Source organism: Octopus sinensis, linkage group LG4 (assembly GCF_006345805.1).
Source record: "Octopus sinensis linkage group LG4, ASM634580v1, whole genome shotgun sequence".
Taxonomy (NCBI): domain Eukaryota; kingdom Metazoa; phylum Mollusca; class Cephalopoda; order Octopoda; family Octopodidae; genus Octopus; species Octopus sinensis.
Window position 1 is genome coordinate 131,788,643 of NC_043000.1, and position 23,543 is coordinate 131,812,185.

Below are 23,543 nucleotides of genomic sequence, written 5' to 3' on the forward strand. Positions count from 1 at the left end.
TTACAAAACATATTTTTCTCTTGGGTTTATTGAGAAAATTCTATAGTTTGTAAGATATTCGTATTTTCTTTTATTCAATTTCTGCAATTTCAACCAATCACTGACGTCCATTGAGGTAAACAACATTCTGTGCCGTATGAATATATCCCTCGTTTAAGAAACAGATTGGGTTTATTTACATTTGTGAAGAAAAAAAGATACCCTTCCCCCCACTCCTAACCCTAACCCTAAAATAGATTGAAATGCAATAGATCGATACTAGGGTCATAATTATGGGTGACAATTTCATATGACACCGCTAGAAAAAACTGCCGTTCAAACCGAAAAGATCCAAACTTTAGTAAACTTCAGTGGACGACTATCACTGTCAACACAGTTCATAATTAAGGAACAACCATACAAGAGGTTTCCACGCGCTTGACTTCATAAATATACTAATGATTTTGTATTCAATAATGAAAACAAATTGAATCCGATTTTTATTACTATATCATATGGTTAAAATAGAACTTGTTTAAATTTTAAAAGAAAAGAAAATTGAAGGTAGAAAAAAAAAAGAAATGCACCTAGGTGTCCCAAAGGTTCATCCATCTAAGTACTAACTAGGAAGCTGCTGCTTAACTTCGGTGATCGGAAGAAAACCGGAGCTTTCTACGGTTACAATGGAACTTGTTTAAATTAAAAGGAAAAAAAATTAATTTAAATAAAAGAAATAGAATGCTTACAGCACCTAGGTTTCCCAAGCGGTCACCCATCTGAGTACTAACTAGGCTCGATGTTGCTTAATTCGGTGATCAGACAAGAACCGGTGCTTTCAACGTGATATGGCCGTAAGCAGCAGAATAGTAAATTTTAAGATATTTATTCTATAAACTGATACTAAAACTTCTTAACTTTTTAGAATGAGTTCATTCTCTTTAAAATATACAAACAATTTAACAAAATCTTTCATGAACAGTTTATGAGGCCATTTATGGTATCATAAAGGAGTCTGTATACATCGGGTTGGATATAAAATAGCACCATTCCTTCAATCAATAAACTCTAATGCATAACTTTAAAAGACAAAAAACTGATATAGTCGGTGGGCCAAATCCAAATATTGAGTTGGTTGTACCCCCCTCTGTAACTTTAGTTTGATGGTACCACATTGTTCCTGGGTCTATGGGAATGACACTTTCACTGGTTGTCATTCGCACAACATGTCAGGTAGTTAGGACAATAGCTTTTTATAAGTAAGGGTGAGTCTCGAGGCTATAAAAAGTGGAAATATGTGATTCACATATTTGTCTATTAATGCTCTAGATGTCACTGAAATTAAGGAAATATACCTCTTTACATACCCATGTGCAATTTTTTATCTTCTCATTGCGCAAATTGGAAAATCTCACCAATTTGTCTGAAAAAAACGCCAATTTTTTTATGTTTTTTCATAGTATATTGTCTTTCATTCCTATATTTTTGCAATTAATTTAATATTTATTAAGTTGAACAACATACTTGTATTTGGTGCTTATTTTTACTATTCCATGTGAAATTTGAGTCCACTCTCTTCAATAATAATGATATTATGAGCAACAAAAGCACTAAAACATAACATAACCCCCAAAAGTCAAGCAATTTCACTCACCACCAGTGCAAGTTTTACCACAGCCAATAATACACTTTACAGAATGAGCAAATGTGCGGGAGAAAAACAGTCATCATTATTCATTAATAATCCTCATCCTCATCTTCATCACTGGATTCTGTTTGATCAATATTTGTATTTGGTATTTGTGCATGACTTGACAGGCATCAGTGCATGACAATCCATTCATAAGGCATGAGCACCGACTACCGTTACACTGGCTAATACTGCATTTACAAGATATCAATAACAGGAGTGCTTTTGGTGCTGGTGGTTTGTCTATCCAGTGGATAGCCAATGTGTCATCTTTGAAGTCCCAGCCATGGCCATCTGGACTTGGTGTGGTAGCAGATGCATCCAGTACTGATCGCCAGATGCATGCTTGGTAATTTGCCCACTTCACATGGTACTTGAGTGCATCTTGAGTCGGTGGAAGTTGACAGGTTTGGGCATTCTTGGTGCAGAATAGTTTATAGCAGACAAGGTCGGTATCATTGCCACTGTACCCGTAGAGAGAACAAACAAACTGTCCACATGCTTGCAGCCTTTCATCATCTATATGAAACAATGAGCCATTCTCATCATATTGCACATGTCTACGTCAGACACCACCATCTTGAATGCCTGCTTCTATCCCATACCAACAAATGCACCCATGTTGTCAGATCCTGTGAATGTGTGCATTCCTGGCAGTGCTTCACACACTTCTTTTCCTAGTTTCAGGTCAATAGCTGTGGCATCAAGGTACCTTTGTCTCTGTGTGGTGCCAGCGCAGAATAGTAGTCTTGCATTGATTTGATGGCTATAAGCACAGGCTAACACAACAACATTTGTATCAGGTGACTTAATTATGATGCATGCATGACCCTCTAATGCTGTATAGTCTGCATGTAGCAGAATGCGGGTGTCAGTTTCTTCCTTTGATGTGCACAGTTGATCTGCTCTGCTGCATTTTACACAACCATAACTCTCAACAAGCATGTGGCACCCATCCCCATGGGTGATGTACAGTGGTCCAAACCCTTTAAACCTGGAAGCATATTCTGGCTGCTGTAACTCTTCCACCAGAAACTTTGCAAGATCGGTCTCGTTCCCACCATCACTAAGGAACTTCTTCCACTGTGACGGACACTTTTGATGACTGCCAAAGAACTTTATTTTCAAGACGCCTGATGTACCATGCTTTGCTTGCTCTGGGTTCTTGATAGACAGCTTAGGATACTGGTCCATAACTAGGGATGTTCTGGCAGGGTTGTTGCTTGTTGACTTCAGTACTTGAAGAACATAAGCAGCAAGATCTCTGAATGTCTTGGGGACTGTCTTTATGGATTACAGCAAGGCCATTCCATCAAAGAGCCATACTGCTGTTGTAGGGATGTATTTGCTGGTTTAGCTAGCTCTTCTAATGAATATAAAAGGGATGCCTTGGTAGTCTTTGCAGGTGCTAGGTAAATGAAGACTTAAATGACAGTAAGAATGAGAAGGTAAATAGGAAAATTTCATAAGCCGTAATAAAAACGAAGTTAAATTAGGCAGAGCTTCGGTAGTAGTAAAAAAAAAAAAAAAGAAAAAAAACAAACAAAAGGGATGCTTACAGCACCTAGGGTTCCCAAGCGGTCACCCATCTAAGTACTAACTAGGCTCGATGTTGCTTAACTTCGGTGATCAGACGAGAACCGGTGCTTTCAACGTGATATGGCCGTAAGCAGCAGAATAGTAAATTTTAAGATATTTATTCTATAAACAGATACTAAAACTCTTTTTCGTGATAAATTCATTTCTTAAAAATCTATATACAACTTTAGACGTTCTTTCGTTAAAAATCTATGACGTCGTGAGTGGGCTTGTGACATTGTGTTTCATCTGCTTCACAGTGCTAATAAGTTAAACACTCGCACCAACACTTAATCGTTATTGACGTTGTATACCAGTTGAACTTCATTTTCATTACGACTTATGAACTTTTCCTATTTTCCTTCCCACCAGCAAGTCACACTACTACGTTTCTTACACGTTCATCTTTACTACAAAACATTTCACATTTCGTGCGCCAGCGCTTTACAGGGAATGTTGTTATATGCCGGTGTGATGATGTGTTACGATCACTATATCAATAGGGTCGGATATAAAATAGCACCATTTATTTGCCGACTATACCCAGCATTCTGATATTCAGTAGTTGATAGCAGAAATAGAAGCGGGTACTTGTTCACTATTTTGTGCACGAAATGTGAAATGTTTTCTGATAAAGATCGACGTGTAAAAAACTTAGAATCCTGACTTATTAGTGTTGTATGGGTGCTAGGTAAATAAAAACTGACAAGCAATCGGTTTTGCTCTTCATTTATTGCTTTCACTTGTATGTATGTATATCTGTACGTGAGTGAGTGAGTGTGTGTGTGTGTGTGTGTGTGTGTGTGTGCCACTGTTGAAGTTGCTCGTGCATATGAAAAACAATTAAAGTGTGTGCGCGACCGCGTGTTTCACTTCTTAGTCTCAAGTAAATAAACATTAAAGAAATAAAGGATCTTTTCCTTTTCAACGGCAGGTCAAGAAATTAATTTTTAGGAAAAAGATCCGAAATGTTTTATATGACACACATGAGAGTGTCCGAAGTTTGAAAGTGTTTGGTTAGAAAAAATTAAACTCTCGATCTGGCTTTGAAAGGGAAGAGATCGGAAATAGAAATTGTATAGGGAACTTGCCGAACAAATACTTGCAATTAATTGCCTAAAGACCGTAAAAATGATGATAAAAATGGAGTTAAATTGCCAATGCTTGGGCATTAGTTTTAAGATATCAATGAAGAGCAATTGCTGGTGCGAATGTCGAGCGCTGCGAAGGTGTTGGAAATATGTCACATATTCATTGCAGATATCATAGACTTTTAAGGAAAGATCGTCTTAAAACTAAGGAAAAAACTTTTGTAGTGAAAAATAAAATTGTGATTGTATCAATTTATAGAATAAATATATTAAACTTTACTACTCTGTTGCTTACGGCCATATCACGTTGAAAACACCGGTTCTCGTCCGATCACCGAAGTTAAGCAACATCGAGCCTAGTTAGTACTTAGATGGGTGACCGCTTGGGAACCCTAGGTGCTGTAAGCATTTTTTTTTTTTCTTTCTTTAGATTTACTTTTATTCTAACAGTATGATAGTTATGGATAGTGGATTCAATTTGTTTTCATTATTGAATACAGAATTCCACTCGTATATTTACCAAATCAAGCGCGTGGGAACATCTTGTATGGCTGTTCTTTATTTATGAACCTTGTTGACAGTGATAGTTGTCCACTTAGGTTTATTAAAGTTTTCCTATGAAGATGTTCAAAATAAGATCATTCTTTTTAAAATTTAGTTTTTTTTTTAATATTCGTTTACTACACATATTACACTTTTTTCTTCATCTTTGTGACCGAGTCCTAAACTAGAGATTAACAACGCGAAACGTGAAATGTTTCTGCTAATGATCAACGTGTAAGGAACGTAGTAGCCTGACTTGCTGCTGTATAACGTGTTCTAGGTAAATAAAAACTCAAATGACCCTAACAATGACTACGAAAGGTCCATAAGTCGTGATGTAATTGAAATTAAATTGAGCAATATTTCGGTATTTCTATATGACGGCAATGATGAGAAAATTTGGTGCGAGTGTGTGTTTAACTGTACAGCTGTGTGAAGATGAGCCATAAAGTCACAGACTCCCTCATCATATCATAAATTGTTTGTAAATTTTAAAGAGAATGATCTTATTCTAAAAGAAGAAGTTTTAGTATGAGTTTATAGAATAAATATAGTAAAATTTACCACTTTGTTGCTTACGGCCATATCACGTTGAAAACACCGGTTCTCGTCCGATCACCGAAGTTAAGCAACATCGAGCCTAGTTAGTACTTAGATGGGTGACCGCTTGGGAACCCTAGGTGCTGTAAGCATTTTTTTTTTTTTTTGTTTTTTCTTTAGATTTACTTTTATTCTAACAGTATGATAGTTATGGATAGTGCATTCAATTTGTTTTCATTATTGAATACAGAATTCTACTCGTATATTTACCAAATCAAGCGCGTGGGAACATTTTGTATGGCTGTTCTTTATTCATCAACCTTGTTGACAGTGATTATTAAGGGTTTTTCCGTGAAGATGTTGAAAGTAGCTTTCATCTTACGATTGTTGCACGGCTATGAACCAGAGGGACAGGAAGAAATACTGCAAAACGTTGCCTGCGACACTTCGCTGATTCTTAACTTTTGGAAGGGAGATAACTGTCGCGTTAACTTAAAATGTGTTCAGTCATATTCCTTCGACCAATAAAGTCTAACGCATAACTTTAAAAGACAAAAAACTCATATAGTCGGTGGGCCGAATCCAAAAAGAGCCTTGTATATTGAGTTGGTTGCACCCTCCTCTGCAACTTTAGTTTGATGGTACCACATTGTTCATGGGTCTATGCGAATGGCACTTTCACTGGTTGTCTTTCGCACAGCATGTCAGGTAGTTAGGACAATAGCTTTTTATAAGTAAAGGTGAGTCTCGAGGCTATAAAAAGTGGAAATATGTGATACACAGGTAACCATTGGAAATAATTGTCAATTAACGCCCTAGATGTCACTGAAATTAAGGAAATATACCTCTTTACATACCCATGTGCAATTTTTTATCTTCTCATTGCGCAATTGGAAAATCTCACCAATTTGTCTGAAAAAAACGCCAATTTTTTTATGTTTTTTCATAGTATATTGTCTTTCATTCCTATATTTTTGCAATTAATTTAATATTTATTAAGTTGAACAACATACTTGTATTTGGTGCTTATTTTTACTATTCCATGTGAAATTTGAGTCCACTCTCTTCAATAATAATGATATTATGAGCAACAAAAGCACTAAAACATAAAACATAACCCCCAAAAGTCAAGCAATTTCACTCACCACCAGTGCAAGTTTTACCACAGCCAATAATACACTTTACAGAATGAGCAAATGTGCGGGAGAAAAACAGTCATCATTATTCATTAATAATCCTCATCCTCATCTTCATCACTGGATTCTGTTTGATCAATATTTGCGGTATTTGTGCATGACTTGACAGGCATCAGTGCATGACAATCCATTCATAAGGCATGAGCACCGACTACCGTTACACTGGCTAATACTGCATTTACAAGATATCAATAACAGGAGTGCTTTTGGTGCTGGTGGTTTGTCTATCCAGTGGATAGCCAATGTGTCATCTTTGAAGTCCCAGCCATGGCCATCTGGACTTGGTGTGGTAGCAGATGCATCCAGTACTGATCGCCAGATGCATGCTTGGTAATTTGCCCACTTCACATGGTACTTGAGTGCATCTTGAGTCGGTGGAAGTTGACAGGTTTGGGCATTCTTGGTGCAGAATAGTTTATAGCAGACAAGGTCGGTATCATTGCCACTGTACCCGTAGAGAGAACAAACAAACTGTCCACATGCTTGCAGCCTTTCATCATCTATATGAAACAATGAGCCATTCTCATCATATTGCACATGTCTATGTCAGACACCACCATCTTGAATGCCTGCTTCTATCCCATACCAACAAATGCACCCATGTTGTCAGATCCTGTGAATGTGTGCATTCCTGGCAGTGCTTCACACACTTCTTTTCCTAGTTTCAGGTCAATAGCTGTGGCATCAAGGTACCTTTGTCTCTGTGTGGTGCCAGCGCAGAATAGTAGTCTTGCATTGATTTGATGGCTATAAGCACAGGCTAACACAACAACATTTGTATCAGGTGACTTAATTATGATGCATGCATGACCCTCTAATGCTGTATAGTCTGCATGTAGCAGAATGCGGGTGTCAGTTTCTTCCTTTGATGTGCACAGTTGATCTGCTCTGCTGCATTTTACACAACCATAACTCTCAACAAGCATGTGGCACCCATCCCCATGGGTGATGTACAGTGGTCCAAACCCTTTAAACCTGGAAGCATATTCTGGCTGCTGTAACTCTTCCACCAGAAACTTTGCAAGATCGGTCTCGTTCCCACCATCACTAAGGAACTTCTTCCACTGTGACGGACACTTTTGATGACTGCCAAAGAACTTTATTTTCAAGACGCCTGATGTACCATGCTTTGCTTGCTCTGGGTTCTTGATAGACAGCTTAGGATACTGGTCCATAACTAGGGATGTTCTGGCAGGGTTGTTGCTTGTTGACTTCAGTACTTGAAGAACATAAGCAGCAAGATCTCTGAATGTCTTGGGGACTGTCTTTATGGATTACAGCAAGGCCATTCCATCAAAGAGCCATACTGCTGTTGTAGGGATGTATTTGCTGGTTTAGCTAGCTCTTCTAATGAATATAAAAGGGATGCCTTGGTAGTCTTTGCAGGTGCTAGGTAAATGAAGACTTAAATGACAGTAAGAATGAGAAGGTAAATAGGAAAATTTCATAAGCCGTAATAAAAACGAAGTTAAATTAGGCAGAGCTTCGGTAGTAGTAAAAAAAAAAAAAAAAAGAAAAAAAACAAACAAAAGGGATGCTTACAGCACCTAGGGTTCCCAAGCGGTCACCCATCTAAGTACTAACTAGGCTCGATGTTGCTTAACTTCGGTGATCAGACGAGAACCGGTGCTTTCAACGTGATATGGCCGTAAGCAGCAGAATAGTAAATTTTAAGATATTTATTCTATAAACAGATACTAAAACTCTTTTTCGTGATAAATTCATTTCTTAAAAATCTATATACAACTTTAGACGTTCTTTCGTTAAAAATCTATGACGTCGTGAGTGGGCTTGTGACATTGTGTTTCATCTGCGAGTTAAACACTCGCACCAACACTTAATCGTTATTGACGTTGTATACCAGTTGAACTTCATTTTCATTACGACTTATGAACTTTTCCTATTTTCCTTCCCACCAGCAAGTCACACTACTACGTTTCTTACACGTTCATCTTTACTACAAAACATTTCACATTTCGTGCGCCAGCGCTTTACAGGGAATGTTGTTATATGCCGGTGTGGTGATGTGTTACGATCACTATATCAATAGGGTCGGATATAAAATAGCACCATTTATTTGCCGACTATACCCAGCATTCTGATATTCAGTAGTTGATAGCAGAAATAGAAGCGGGTACTTGTTCACTATTTTGTGCACGAAATGTGAAATGTTTTCTGATAAAGATCGACGTGTAAAAAACTTAGAATCCTGACTTATTAGTGTTGTATGGGTGCTAGGTAAATAAAAACTGACAAGCAATCGGTTTTGCTCTTCATTTATTGCTTTCACTTGTATGTATGTATATCTGTACGTGAGTGAGTGAGTGTGTGTGTGTGTGTGTGCCACTGTTGAAGTTGCTCGTGCATATGAAAAACAATTAAAGTGTGTGCGCGACCGCGTGTTTCACTTCTTAGTCTCAAGTAAATAAACATTAAAGAAATAAAGGATCTTTTCCTTTTCAACGGCAGGTCAAGAAATTAATTTTTAGGAAAAGATCCGAAATGTTTTATATGACACACATGAGAGTGTCCGAAGTTTGAAAGTGTTTGGTTAGAAAAAATTAAACTCTCGATCTGGCTTTGAAAGGGAAGAGATCGGAAATAGAAATTGTATAGGGAACTTGCCGAACAAATACTTGCAATTAATTGCCTAAAGACCGTAAAAATGATGATAAAAATGGAGTTAAATTGCCAATGCTTGGGCATTAGTTTTAAGATATCAATGAAGAGCAATTGCTGGTGCGAATGTCGAGCGCTGCGAAGGTGTTGGAAATATGTCACATATTCATTGCAGATATCATAGACTTTTAAGGAAAGATCGTCTTAAAACTAAGGAAAAAACTTTTGTAGTGAAAAATAAAATTGTGATTGTATCAATTTATAGAATAAATATATTAAACTTTACTACTCTGTTGCTTACGGCCATATCACGTTGAAAACACCGGTTCTCGTCCGATCACCGAAGTTAAGCAACATCGAGCCTAGTTAGTACTTAGATGGGTGACCGCTTGGGAACCCTAGGTGCTGTAAGCATTTTTTTTTTTTCTTTCTTTAGATTTACTTTTATTCTAACAGTATGATAGTTATGGATAGTGGATTCAATTTGTTTTCATTATTGAATACAGAATTCCACTCGTATATTTACCAAATCAAGCGCGTGGGAACATCTTGTATGGCTGTTCTTTATTTATGAACCTTGTTGACAGTGATAGTTGTCCACTTAGGTTTATTAAAGTTTTCCTATGAAGATGTTCAAAATAAGATCATTCTTTTTAAAATTTAGTTTTTTTTTTAATATTCGTTTACTACACATATTACACTTTTTTCTTCATCTTTGTGACCGAGTCCTAAACTAGAGATTAACAACGCGAAACGTGAAATGTTTCTGCTAATGATCAACGTGTAAGGAACGTAGTAGCCTGACTTGCTGCTGTATAACGTGTTCTAGGTAAATAAAAACTCAAATGACCCTAACAATGACTACGAAAGGTCCATAAGTCGTGATGTAATTGAAATTAAATTGAGCAATATTTCGGTATTTCTATATGACGGCAATGATGAGAAAATTTGGTGCGAGTGTGTGTTTAACCGTACAGCTGTGTGAAGATGAGCCATAAAGTCACAGACTCCCTCATCATATCATAAATTGTTTGTAAATTTTAAAGAGAATGATCTTATTCTAAAGAAGAAGTTTTAGTATGAGTTTATAGAATAAATATAGTAAAATTTACCACTTTGTTGCTTACGGCCATATCACGTTGAAAACACCGGTTCTCGTCCGATCACCGAAGTTAAGCAACATCGAGCCTAGTTAGTACTTAGATGGGTGACCGCTTGGGAACCCTAGGTGCTGTAAGCATTTTTTTTTTTTTTGTTTTTTCTTTAGATTTACTTTTATTCTAACAGTATGATAGTTATGGATAGTGCATTCAATTTGTTTTCATTATTGAATACAGAATTCTACTCGTATATTTACCAAATCAAGCGCGTGGGAACATTTTGTATGGCTGTTCTTTATTCATCAACCTTGTTGACAGTGATTATTAAGGGTTTTTCCGTGAAGATGTTGAAAGTAGCTTTCATCTTACGATTGTTGCACGGCTATGAACCAGAGGGACAGGAAGAAATACTGCAAAACGTTGCCTGCGACACTTCGCTGATTCTTAACTTTTGGAAGGGAGATAACTGTCGCGTTAACTTAAAATGTGTTCAGTCATATTCCTTCGACCAATAAAGTCTAACGCATAACTTTAAAAGACAAAAAACTCATATAGTCGGTGGGCCGAATCCAAAAAGAGCCTTGTATATTGAGTTGGTTGCACCCTCCTCTGCAACTTTAGTTTGATGGTACCACATTGTTCATGGGTCTATGCGAATGGCACTTTCACTGGTTGTCTTTCGCACAGCATGTCAGGTAGTTAGGACAATAGCTTTTTATAAGTAAAGGTGAGTCTCGAGGCTATAAAAAGTGGAAATATGTGATACACAGGTAACCATTGGAAATAATTGTCAATTAACGCCCTAGATGTCACTGAAATTAAGGAAATATACCTCTTTACATACCCATGTGCAATTTTTTATCTTCTCATTGCGCAATTGGAAAATCTCACCAATTTGTCTGAAAAAAACGCCAATTTTTTTATGTTTTTTCATAGTATATTGTCTTTCATTCCTATATTTTTGCAATTAATTTAATATTTATTAAGTTGAACAACATACTTGTATTTGGTGCTTATTTTTACTATTCCATGTGAAATTTGAGTCCACTCTCTTCAATAATAATGATATTATGAGCAACAAAAGCACTAAAACATAACATAACCCCCAAAAGTCAAGCAATTTCACTCACCACCAGTGCAAGTTTTACCACAGCCAATAATACACTTTACAGAATGAGCAAATGTGCGGGAGAAAAACAGTCATCATTATTCATTAATAATCCTCATCCTCATCTTCATCACTGGATTCTGTTTGATCAATATTTGCGGTATTTGTGCATGACTTGACAGGCATCAGTGCATGACAATCCATTCATAAGGCATGAGCACCGACTACCGTTACACTGGCTAATACTGCATTTACAAGATATCAATAACAGGAGTGCTTTTGGTGCTGGTGGTTTGTCTATCCAGTGGATAGCCAATGTGTCATCTTTGAAGTCCCAGCCATGGCCATCTGGACTTGGTGTGGTAGCAGATGCATCCAGTACTGATCGCCAGATGCATGCTTGGTAATTTGCCCACTTCACATGGTACTTGAGTGCATCTTGAGTCGGTGGAAGTTGACAGGTTTGGGCATTCTTGGTGCAGAATAGTTTATAGCAGACAAGGTCGGTATCATTGCCACTGTACCCGTAGAGAGAACAAACAAACTGTCCACATGCTTGCAGCCTTTCATCATCTATATGAAACAATGAGCCATTCTCATCATATTGCACATGTCTATGTCAGACACCACCATCTTGAATGCCTGCTTCTATCCCATACCAACAAATGCACCCATGTTGTCAGATCCTGTGAATGTGTGCATTCCTGGCAGTGCTTCACAACTTCTTTTCCTAGTTTCAGGTCAATAGCTGTGGCATCAAGGTCAAGGTACATTTGTCTCTGTGTGGTGCCAGCGCAGAATAGTAGTCTTGCATTGATTTGATGGCTATAAGCACAGGCTAACACAACAACCAATTTGTTCAGGTGACTTAATTATGAATGCAGCATGACCCTCTAATGCTGTATAGTCTGCATGTAGCAGAATGCGGCGGTGTCAGTTTCTTCCTTGATGTGCACAGTTGATCTGCCTCTGCTGCATTTTACACAAACCATAACTCTCAACAAGCATGTGGCACACCATCCCCATGGGTGATGTACAGTGGTCCAAACCCTTTAAACCTGGAGAGCATATTCTGACTGCTGCTGTAACTCTTCCACCAGAAAACTTTGCAAGATCGGTCTCGTTCCCACCATCACTAAGGAACTTCTTCCACTGTGAACGACACTTCTGATGACTGCCAAAGAACTTTATTTTCAAGACGCCTGATGTACCATGCTTTGCTTTGCTCTGGGTTCTTGATAGACAGCTTAGGAATACTGGTCCATAACTAGGGATGTTCTGGCAGGGTTGTTGCTGATAGACAGCTTAGGATACTGGTCCATAACTAGGGATGTTCTGGCAGGGTTGTTGCTTGTTGACTTCAGTACTTGAAGAACATAAGCAGCAAGATCTCTGAATGTCTTGGGGACTGTCTTTATGGATTACAGCAAGGCCATTCCATCAAAGAGCCATACTGCTGTTGTAGGGATGTATTTGCTGGTTTAGCTAGCTCTTCTAATGAATATAAAAGGGATGCCTTGGTAGTCTTTGCAGGTGCTAGGTAAATGAAGACTTAAATGACAGTAAGAATGAGAAGGTAAATAGGAAAATTTCATAAGCCGTAATAAAAACGAAGTTAAATTAGGCAGAGCTTCGGTAGTAGTAAAAAAAAAAAAAAGAAAAAAACAAACAAAAGGGATGCTTACAGCACCTAGGGTTCCCAAGCGGTCACCCATCTAAGTACTAACTAGGCTCGATGTTGCTTAACTTCGGTGATCAGACGAGACTCTGAATGTCTTGGGGACTGTCTTATAATGGATTACAGCAAGGCCATTCCATCAAAGAGCCATACTGCTGTTGTGGGATGTATTTGCTGGTTTAGCTAGCTCTTCTAATGAATATAAAAGGGATGCCTTGGTAGTCCTTTTTGCAGGTGCTAGGTAATGAAGACTTAAATGACAGTAAGAATGAGAAGGTAAATAGGAAAATTTTCATACGCCGTAATAAAACGAAGGTAAATTAGGCATAGCTTCGTAGTAGTAAAAAAAAAAAAAAAGAAAAAAAAACAAACAAAAGGATGCTTACAGCACCTAGGGTTCCCAGCGGTCACCCATCTAAGTACTAACTAGGCTCGATGTTGCTTAACTTCGGTGATCAGACGAGAACCGGTGCTTTCAACGTGATATGGCCGTAAGCAGCAGAATAGTAAATTTTAAGATATTTATTCTATAAACAGATACTAAAACTCTTTTTCGTGATAAATTCATTTCTTAAAAATCTATATACAACTTTAGACGTTCTTTTCGTTAAAATCTATGACGTCGTGAGTGGGCTTGTGACATTGTGTTTCATCTGCTTCACAGTGCAATAGTTAAACACTCGCACCAACACTTAATCGTTATTGACGTTGTATACCAGTTGAACTTCATTTTCATTACGACTTATGAACTTTTCCTATTTTCCTTCCCACCACCAAGTCACACTACTACGTTTCTTACACGTTCATCTTTACTACAAAACATTTCACATTTCGTGCGCCAGCGCTTTACAGGGAATGTTGTTTATATGCCGGTGTGATGATGTGTTACGATCACTATATCAATAGGGTCGGATATAAAATAGCACCATTTATTTGCCGACTATACCCAGCATTCTGATATTCAGTAGTTGATAGCAGAAATAGAAGCGGGTACTTGTTCACTATTTTGTGCACGAAATGTGAAATGTTTTCTGATAAAGATCGACGTGTAAAAAACTTAGAATCCTGACTTATTAGTGTTGTATGGGTGCTAGGTAAATAAAACTGACAAGCAATCGGTTTTTGCTCTTCATTTATTGCTTTCACTTGTATGTATGTATATCTGTACGTGGGAGTGGTGTGTGGTGTGTGTGTGTGTGTGTGTGTGTGTGTGTGTGCCACTGTTGAAGTTGCTCGTGCATATGAAAAACAATTAAAGTGTGTGCGCGACCCGCGTGTTTCACTTCTTAGTCTCAAGTAAATAAACATTAAAGAAATAAAGGATCTTTTCCTTTTCAACGGCAGGTCAAGAAATTAATTTTTAGGAAAAAGATCCGAAATGTTTTATATGACACACATGAGAGTGTCCGAAGTTTGAAAGTGTTTGGTTAGAAAAAATTAAACTCTCGATCTGGCTTTGAAAGGGAAGAGATCGGAAATAGAAATTGTATAGGGAACTTGCCGAACAAATACTTGCAATTAATTGCCTAAAGACCGTAAAAATGATGATAAAAATGGAGTTAATTGCCAATGCCTGGGCATTAGTTTTAAGATATCAATGAAGAGCAATTGCTGGTGCGAATGTCGAGCGCTGCGAAGGTGTTGGAAATATGTCACATATTCATTGCAGATATCATAGACTTTTAAGGAAAGATCGTCTTAAAACTAAGGAAAAACTTTGTGTAGTGAAAAATAAAATTGTGATTGTATCAATTTATAGAATAAATATATTAAACTTTACTACTGCTGCTTACGGCCATATCACGTTGAAAACACCGGTTCTCGTCCGATCACCGAAGTTAAGCAACATCGAGCCTAGTTAGTACTTAGATGGGTGACCGCTTGGGAACCCTAGGTGCTGTAAGCATTTTTTTTTTTTCTTTCTTTAGATTTACTTTTATTCTAACAGTATGATAGTTATGGATAGTGGATTCAATTTGTTTTCATTATTGAATACAGAATTCCACTCGTATATTACCAAATCAAGCGCGTGGGAACATCTTGTATGGCTGTTCTTTATTTATGAACCTTGTTGACAGTGATAGTTGTCCACTTAGGTTTATTAATTTTTCCTATGAAGATGTTCAAAATAAGATCATTCTTTTTAAAATTTAGTTTTTTTTTTATATTCGTTTACTACTACACATATTACACTTTTTTCTTCATCTTTGTGACCGAGTCCTAAACTAGAGATAACACACGCGAAACGTGAAATGTTTCTGCTAATGATCAACGTGTAAGGAACGTAGTAGCCTGACTTGCTGCTGTATACGTGTTCTAGGTAAATAAAAACTCAAATGACCCTAACAATGACTACGAAAGGTCCATAAGTCGTGATGTAATTGAAATTAAATTGAGCAATATTTCGGTATTTCTATATGACGGCAATGATGAGAAAATTTGGTGCGAGTGTGTGTTTAACCTACAGCTGTGTGAAGATGAGCCATAAAGTCACAGACTCCCTCATCATATCATAAATTGTTTTAAATTTTAAAGAGAATGATCTTATTCTAAAGAAGAAGTTTTGTATGAGTTTATAGAATAATATAGTAAAATTTACCACTTTGTTGCTTACGGGCCATATCACGTTGAAAACACACGGTTCTCGTCCGATCACCGAAGTTAAGCAACATCGAGCCTAGTTAGTACTTAGATGGGTGACCGCTTGGGAACCCTAGGTGCTGTAAGCATTTTTTTTTTTTTTTTGTTTTTCTTTAGATTTCCTTTTATTCTAACAGTATGATAGTTATGGATAGTGCATTCAATTTGTTTTCATTATTGAATACAGAATTCTACTCATATTTACCAAATCAAGCGCGTGGGAACATTTTGTATGGCTGTTCTTTATTCATCAACCTTGTTGACAGTGATTATTAAGGGTTTTTCCGTGAAGATGTTGAAAGTAGCTTTCATCTTACGATTGTTGCACGGCTATGAACCAGAGGGACAGGAAGAAATACTGCAAAACGTTGCCTGCGACACTTCGCTGATTCTTAACTTTTGGAAGGAGATAACTGTCGCGTTAACTTAAAATGTGTTCAGTCATATTCCTTCGACCAATAAAGTCTAACGCATAACTTTAAAAGACAAAAAACTCATATAGTCGGTGGGCCGAATCCAAAAGAGCCTTGTATATTGAGTTGTTTGCACCCTCCTCTGCAACTTTAGTTTGATGGTACCACATTGTTCATGGGTCTATGCGAATGGCACTTTCACTGGTTGTCTTTCGCACAGCATGTCAGGTAGTTAGGACAATAGCTTTTTATAAGTAAAGGTGAGTCTCGAGGCTATAAAAAGTGGAAATATGTGATACACAGGTAACCATTGGAAATAATTGTCAATTAACGCCCTAGATGTCACTGAAATTAAGGAAATATACCTCTTTACATACCCATGTGCAATTTTTTATCTTCTCATTGCGCAATTGGAAAATCTCACCAATTTGTCTGAAAAAAACGCCAATTTTTTTATGTTTTTTCATAGTATATTGTCTTTCATTCCTATATTTTTGCAATTAATTTAATATTTATTAAGTTGAACAACATACTTGTATTTGGTGCTTATTTTTACTATTCCATGTGAAATTTGAGTCCACTCTCTTCAATAATAATGATATTATGAGCAACAAAAGCACTAAACAAAAACATAACCCCCAAAAGTCAAGCAATTTCACTCACCACCAGTGCAAGTTTTACCACAGCCAATAATACACTTTACAGAATGAGCAAATGTGCGGGAGAAAAACAGTCATCATTATTCATTAATAATCCTCATCCTCATCTTCATCACTGGATTCTGTTTGATCAATATTTGTGGTATTTGTGCATGACTTGACAGGCATCAGTGCATGACAATCCATTCATAAGGCATGAGCACCGACTACCGTTACACTGGCTAATACTGCATTTACAAGATATCAATAACAGGAGTGCTTTTGGTGCTGGTGGTTTGTCTATCCAGTGGATAGCCAATGTGTCATCTTTGAAGTCCCAGCCATGGCCATCTGGACTTGGTGTGGTAGCAGATGCATCCAGTACTGATCGCCAGATGCATGCTTGGTAATTTGCCCACTTCACATGGTACTTGAGTGCATCTTGAGTCGGTGGAAGTTGACAGGTTTGGGCATTCTTGGTGCAGAATAGTTTATAGCAGACAAGGTCGGTATCATTGCCACTGTACCCGTAGAGAGAAACAAACTGTCCACATGCTTGCAGCCTTTCATCATCTATATGAAACAATGAGCCATTCTCATCATATTGCACATGTCTATGTCAGACACCACCATCTTGAATGCCTGCTTCTATCCCATACCAACAAATGCACCCATGTTGTCAGATCCTGTGAATGTGTGCATTCCTGGCAGTGCTTCACACACTTCTTTTCCTAGTTTCAGGTCAATAGCTGTGGCATCAAGGTACCTTTGTCTCTGTGTGGTGCCAGCGCAGAATAGTAGTCTTGCATTGATTTGATGGCTATAAGCACAGGCTAACACAACAACATTTGTATCAGGTGACTTAATTATGATGCATGCATGACCCTCTAATGCTGTATAGTCTGCATGTAGCAGAATGCGGGTGTCAGTTTCTTCTTCCTTTGATGTGCACAGTTGATCTGCTCTGCTGCATTTTACACAACCATAACTCTCAACAAGCATGTGGCACCCATCCCCATGGGTGATGTACAGTGGTCCAAACCCTTTAACCTGGAAGCATATTCTGGCTGCTGTAACTCTTCCACCAGAAACTTTGCAAGATCGGTCTCGTTCCCACCATCACTAAGGAACTTCTTCCACTGTGACGGACACTTTTGATGACTGCCAAAGAACTTTATTTTCAAGACGCCTGATGTACCATGCTTTGCTTGCTCTGGGTTCTTGATAGACAGCTTAGGATACTGGTCCATAACTAGGGATGTTCTGGCAGGGTTGTTGCTTGTTGACTTCAGTACTTGAAGAACATAAGCAGCAAGATCTCTGAATGTCTTGGGGACTGTCTTTATGGATTACAGCAAGGCCATTCCATCAAAGAGCCATACTGCTGTTGTAGGGATGTATTTGCTGGTTTAGCTAGCTCTTCTAATGAATATAAAAGGGATGCCTTGGTAGTCTTTGCAGGTGCTAGGTAAATGAAGACTTAAATGACAGTAAGAATGAGAAGGTAAATAGGAAAATTTCATAAGCCGTAATAAAAACGAAGTTAAATTAGGCAGAGCTTCGGTAGTAGTAAAAAAAAAAAAAAAAAAAAAAACAAACAAAAGGGATGCTTACAGCACCTAGGGTTCCCAAGCGGTCACCCATCTAAGTACTAACTAGGCTCGATGTTGCTTAACTTCGGTGATCAGACGAGAACCGGTGCTTTCAACGTGATATGGCCGTAAGCAGCAGAATAGTAAATTTTAAGATATTTATTCTATAAACAGATACTAAAACTCTTTTTCGTGATAAATTCATTTCTTAAAAATCTATATACAACTTTAGACGTTCTTTCGTTAAAAATCTATGACGTCGTGAGTGGGCTTGTGACATTGTGTTTCATCTGCTTCACAGTGCTAATAAGTTAAACACTCGCACCAACACTTAATCGTTATTGACGTTGTATACCAGTTGAACTTCATTTTCATTACGACTTATGAACTTTTCCTATTTTCCTTCCCACCAGCAAGTCACACTACTACGTTTCTTACACGTTTATCTTTACTACAAAACATTCACATTTTGCGCCAGCGCTTTACAGGGAAGGTTGTTATATGCACGGTGTGATGATAAAGATCGACGTGTAAAAAACTTAGAATCCTGACTTATTAGTGTTGTATGGGTGCTAGGTAAATAAAAACTGACAAGCAATCGGTTTTGCTCTTCATTTATTGCTTTCACTTGTATGTATGTATATCTGTACGTGAGTGAGTGAGTGTGTGTGTGTGTGCCACTGTTGAAGTTGCTCGTGCATATGAAAAACAATTAAAGTGTGTGCGCGACCGCGTGTTTCACTTCTTAGTCTCAAGTAAATAAACATTAAAGAAATAAAGGATCTTTTCCTTTTCAACGGCAGGTCAAGAAATTAATTTTTAGGAAAAAGATCCGAAATGTTTTATATGACACACATGAGAGTGTCCGAAGTTTGAAAGTGTTTGGTTAGAAAAAATTAAACTCTCGATCTGGCTTTGAAAGGGAAGAGATCGGAAATAGAAATTGTATAGGGAACTTGCCGAACAAATACTTGCAATTAATTGCCTAAAGACCGTAAAAATGATGATAAAAATGGAGTTAAATTGCCAATGCTTGGGCATTAGTTTTAAGATATCAATGAAGAGCAATTGCTGGTGCGAATGTCGAGCGCTGCGAAGGTGTTGGAAATATGTCACATATTCATTGCAGATATCATAGACTTTTAAGGAAAGATCGTCTTAAAACTAAGGAAAAAACTTTTGTAGTGAAAAATAAAATTGTGATTGTATCAATTTATAGAATAAATATATTAAACTTTACTACTCTGTTGCTTACGGCCATATCACGTTGAAAACACCGGTTCTCGTCCGATCACCGAAGTTAAGCAACATCGAGCCTAGTTAGTACTTAGATGGGTGACCGCTTGGGAACCCTAGGTGCTGTAAGCATTTTTTTTTTTTTTTTTTTCTTTAGATTTACTTTTATTCTAACAGTATGATAGTTATGGATAGTGGATTCAATTTGTTTTCATTATTGAATACAGAATTCCACTCGTATATTTACCAAATCAAGCGCGTGGGAACATCTTGTATGGCTGTTCTTTATTTATGAACCTTGTTGACAGTGATAGTTGTCCACTTAGGTTTATTAAAGTTTTCCTATGAAGATGTTCAAAATAAGATCATTCTTTTTAAAATTTAGTTTTTTTTTTAATATTCGTTTACTACACATATTACACTTTTTTCTTCATCTTTGTGACCGAGTCCTAAACTAGAGATTAACAACGCGAAACGTGAAATGTTTCTGCTAATGATCAACGTGTAAGGAACGTAGTAGCCTGACTTGCTGCTGTATAACGTGTTCTAGGTAAATAAAAACTCAAATGACCCTAACAATGACTACGAAAGGTCCATAAGTCGTGATGTAATTGAAATTAAATTGAGCAATATTTCGGTATTTCTATATGACGGCAATGATGAGAAAATTTGGTGCGAGTGTGTGTTTAACTGTACAGCTGTGTGAAGATGAGCCATAAAGTCACAGACTCCCTCATCATATCATAAATTGTTTGTAAATTTTAAAGAGAATGATCTTATTCTAAAGAAGAAGTTTTAGTATGAGTTTATAGAATAAATATAGTAAAATTTACCACTTTGTTGCTTACGGCCATATCACGTTGAAAACACCGGTTCTCGTCCGATCACCGAAGTTAAGCAACATCGAGCCTAGTTAGTACTTAGATGGGTGACCGCTTGGGAACCCTAGGTGCTGTAAGCATTTTTTTTTTTTTTTGTTTTTTCTTTAGATTTACTTTTATTCTAACAGTATGATAGTTATGGATAGTGCATTCAATTTGTTTTCATTATTGAATACAGAATTCTACTCGTATATTTACCAAATCAAGCGCGTGGGAACATTTTGTATGGCTGTTCTTTATTCATCAACCTTGTTGACAGTGATTATTAAGGGTTTTTCCGTGAAGATGTTGAAAGTAGCTTTCATCTTACGATTGTTGCACGGCTATGAACCAGAGGGACAGGAAGAAATACTGCAAAACGTTGCCTGCGACACTTCGCTGATTCTTAACTTTTGGAAGGGAGATAACTGTCGCGTTAACTTAAAATGTGTTCAGTCATATTCCTTCGACCAATAAAGTCTAACGCATAACTTTAAAAGACAAAAAAACTCATATAGTCGGTGGGCCGAATCCAAAAAGAGCCTTGTATATTGAGTTGGTTGCACCCTCCTCTGCAACTTTAGTTTGATGGTACCACATTGTTCATGGGTCTATGCGAATGGCACTTTCACTGGTTGTCTTTCGCACAGCATGTCAGGTAGTTAGGACAATAGCTTTTTATAAGTAAAGGTGAGTCTCGAGGCTATAAAAAGTGGAAATATGTGATACACAGGTAACCATTGGAAATAATTGTCAATTAACGCCCTAGATGTCACTGAAATTAAGGAAATATACCTCTTTACATACCCATGTGCAATTTTTTATCTTCTCATTGCGCAATTGGAAAATCTCACCAATTTGTCTGAAAAAAACGCCAATTTTTTTATGTTTTTTCATAGTATATTGTCTTTCATTCCTATATTTTTGCAATTAATTTAATATTTATTAAGTTGAACAACATACTTGTATTTGGTGCTTATTTTTACTATTCCATGTGAAATTTGAGTCCACTCTCTTCAATAATAATGATATTATGAGCAACAAAAGCACTAAAACATAAAACATAACCCCCAAAAGTCAAGCAATTTCACTCACCACCAGTGCAAGTTTTACCACAGCCAATAATACACTTTACAGAATGAGCAAATGTGCGGGAGAAAAACAGTCATCATTATTCATTAATAATCCTCATCCTCATCTTCATCACTGGATTCTGTTTGATCAATATTTGCGGTATTTGTGCATGACTTGACAGGCATCAGTGCATGACAATCCATTCATAAGGCATGAGCACCGACTACCGTTACACTGGCTAATACTGCATTTACAAGATATCAATAACAGGAGTGCTTTTGGTGCTGGTGGTTTGTCTATCCAGTGGATAGCCAATGTGTCATCTTTGAAGTCCCAGCCATGGCCATCTGGACTTGGTGTGGTAGCAGATGCATCCAGTACTGATCGCCAGATGCATGCTTGGTAATTTGCCCACTTCACATGGTACTTGAGTGCATCTTGAGTCGGTGGAAGTTGACAGGTTTGGGCATTCTTGGTGCAGAATAGTTTATAGCAGACAAGGTCGGTATCATTGCCACTGTACCCGTAGAGAGAACAAACAAACTGTCCACATGCTTGCAGCCTTTCATCATCTATATGAAACAATGAGCCATTCTCATCATATTGCACATGTCTATGTCAGACACCACCATCTTGAATGCCTGCTTCTATCCCATACCAACAAATGCACCCATGTTGTCAGATCCTGTGAATGTGTGCATTCCTGGCAGTGCTTCACACACTTCTTTTCCTAGTTTCAGGTCAATAGCTGTGGCATCAAGGTACCTTTGTCTCTGTGTGGTGCCAGCGCAGAATAGTAGTCTTGCATTGATTTGATGGCTATAAGCACAGGCTAACACAACAACATTTGTATCAGGTGACTTAATTATGATGCATGCATGACCCTCTAATGCTGTATAGTCTGCATGTAGCAGAATGCGGGTGTCAGTTTCTTCCTTTGATGTGCACAGTTGATCTGCTCTGCTGCATTTTACACAACCATAACTCTCAACAAGCATGTGGCACCCATCCCCATGGGTGATGTACAGTGGTCCAAACCCTTTAAACCTGGAAGCATATTCTGGCTGCTGTAACTCTTCCACCAGAAACTTTGCAAGATCGGTCTCGTTCCCACCATCACTAAGGAACTTCTTCCACTGTGACGGACACTTTTGATGACTGCCAAAGAACTTTATTTTCAAGACGCCTGATGTACCATGCTTTGCTTGCTCTGGGTTCTTGATAGACAGCTTAGGATACTGGTCCATAACTAGGGATGTTCTGGCAGGGTTGTTGCTTGTTGACTTCAGTACTTGAAGAACATAAGCAGCAAGATCTCTGAATGTCTTGGGGACTGTCTTTATGGATTACAGCAAGGCCATTCCATCAAAGAGCCATACTGCTGTTGTAGGGATGTATTTGCTGGTTTAGCTAGCTCTTCTAATGAATATAAAAGGGATGCCTTGGTAGTCTTTGCAGGTGCTAGGTAAATGAAGACTTAAATGACAGTAAGAATGAGAAGGTAAATAGGAAAATTTCATAAGCCGTAATAAAAACGAAGTTAAATTAGGCAGAGCTTCGGTAGTAGTAAAAAAAAAAAAAAGAAAAAAAACAAACAAAAGGGATGCTTACAGCACCTAGGGTTCCCAAGCGGTCACCCATCTAAGTACTAACTAGGCTCGATGTTGCTTAACTTCGGTGATCAGACGAGAACCGGTGCTTTCAACGTGATATGGCCGTAAGCAGCAGAATAGTAAATTTTAAGATATTTATTCTATAAACAGATACTAAAACTCTTTTTCGTGATAAATTCATTTCTTAAAAATCTATATACAACTTTAGACGTTCTTTCGTTAAAAATCTATGACGTCGTGAGTGGGCTTGTGACATTGTGTTTCATCTGCTTCACAGTGCTAATAAGTTAAACACTCGCACCAACACTTAATCGTTATTGACGTTGTATACCAGTTGAACTTCATTTTCATTACGACT

The 23,543-nt window shown here is 37.7% G+C and overlaps 13 non-coding genes and 1 pseudogene across 13 annotated transcripts; 8 read left to right on the plus strand and 6 right to left on the minus strand.

Annotated features, from left to right (window-relative positions):
• Positions 1-718: 718 nt before the first annotated feature.
• LOC115211250 lies at positions 719-836 on the minus strand (annotated as a pseudogene).
• A 2,382-nt stretch (positions 837-3,218) lies between these two features.
• Positions 3,219-3,337, minus strand: LOC115211395. The gene has a single exon (XR_003881654.1). It is a non-coding gene; the product is annotated as a 5S ribosomal RNA (ribosomal RNA).
• Positions 3,338-4,624: 1,287 nt separating this feature from the next.
• LOC115211295 lies at positions 4,625-4,743 on the plus strand. Its single transcript, XR_003881572.1, has one exon. It is a non-coding gene; the product is annotated as a 5S ribosomal RNA (ribosomal RNA).
• A 708-nt stretch (positions 4,744-5,451) lies between these two features.
• LOC115211307 lies at positions 5,452-5,570 on the plus strand. The gene has a single exon (XR_003881580.1). It is a non-coding gene; the product is annotated as a 5S ribosomal RNA (ribosomal RNA).
• Positions 5,571-8,149: 2,579 nt separating this feature from the next.
• LOC115211396 lies at positions 8,150-8,268 on the minus strand. Its single transcript, XR_003881655.1, has one exon. It is a non-coding gene; the product is annotated as a 5S ribosomal RNA (ribosomal RNA).
• Positions 8,269-9,528: 1,260 nt separating this feature from the next.
• LOC115211319 lies at positions 9,529-9,647 on the plus strand. Its single transcript, XR_003881588.1, has one exon. It is a non-coding gene; the product is annotated as a 5S ribosomal RNA (ribosomal RNA).
• Positions 9,648-10,354: 707 nt separating this feature from the next.
• Positions 10,355-10,473, plus strand: LOC115211330. Its single transcript, XR_003881599.1, has one exon. It is a non-coding gene; the product is annotated as a 5S ribosomal RNA (ribosomal RNA).
• A 3,025-nt stretch (positions 10,474-13,498) lies between these two features.
• Positions 13,499-13,616, minus strand: LOC115211212. The gene has a single exon (XR_003881533.1). It is a non-coding gene; the product is annotated as a 5S ribosomal RNA (ribosomal RNA).
• Positions 13,617-14,906: 1,290 nt separating this feature from the next.
• On the plus strand, positions 14,907-15,025 carry LOC115211343. The gene has a single exon (XR_003881611.1). It is a non-coding gene; the product is annotated as a 5S ribosomal RNA (ribosomal RNA).
• A 702-nt stretch (positions 15,026-15,727) lies between these two features.
• On the plus strand, positions 15,728-15,848 carry LOC115211225. Its single transcript, XR_003881545.1, has one exon. It is a non-coding gene; the product is annotated as a 5S ribosomal RNA (ribosomal RNA).
• Positions 15,849-18,417: 2,569 nt separating this feature from the next.
• LOC115211397 lies at positions 18,418-18,536 on the minus strand. The gene has a single exon (XR_003881656.1). It is a non-coding gene; the product is annotated as a 5S ribosomal RNA (ribosomal RNA).
• Positions 18,537-19,651: 1,115 nt separating this feature from the next.
• Positions 19,652-19,770, plus strand: LOC115211354. Its single transcript, XR_003881622.1, has one exon. It is a non-coding gene; the product is annotated as a 5S ribosomal RNA (ribosomal RNA).
• Positions 19,771-20,480: 710 nt separating this feature from the next.
• LOC115211366 lies at positions 20,481-20,599 on the plus strand. The gene has a single exon (XR_003881630.1). It is a non-coding gene; the product is annotated as a 5S ribosomal RNA (ribosomal RNA).
• A 2,577-nt stretch (positions 20,600-23,176) lies between these two features.
• On the minus strand, positions 23,177-23,295 carry LOC115211398. Its single transcript, XR_003881657.1, has one exon. It is a non-coding gene; the product is annotated as a 5S ribosomal RNA (ribosomal RNA).
• Positions 23,296-23,543: the final 248 nt, after the last annotated feature.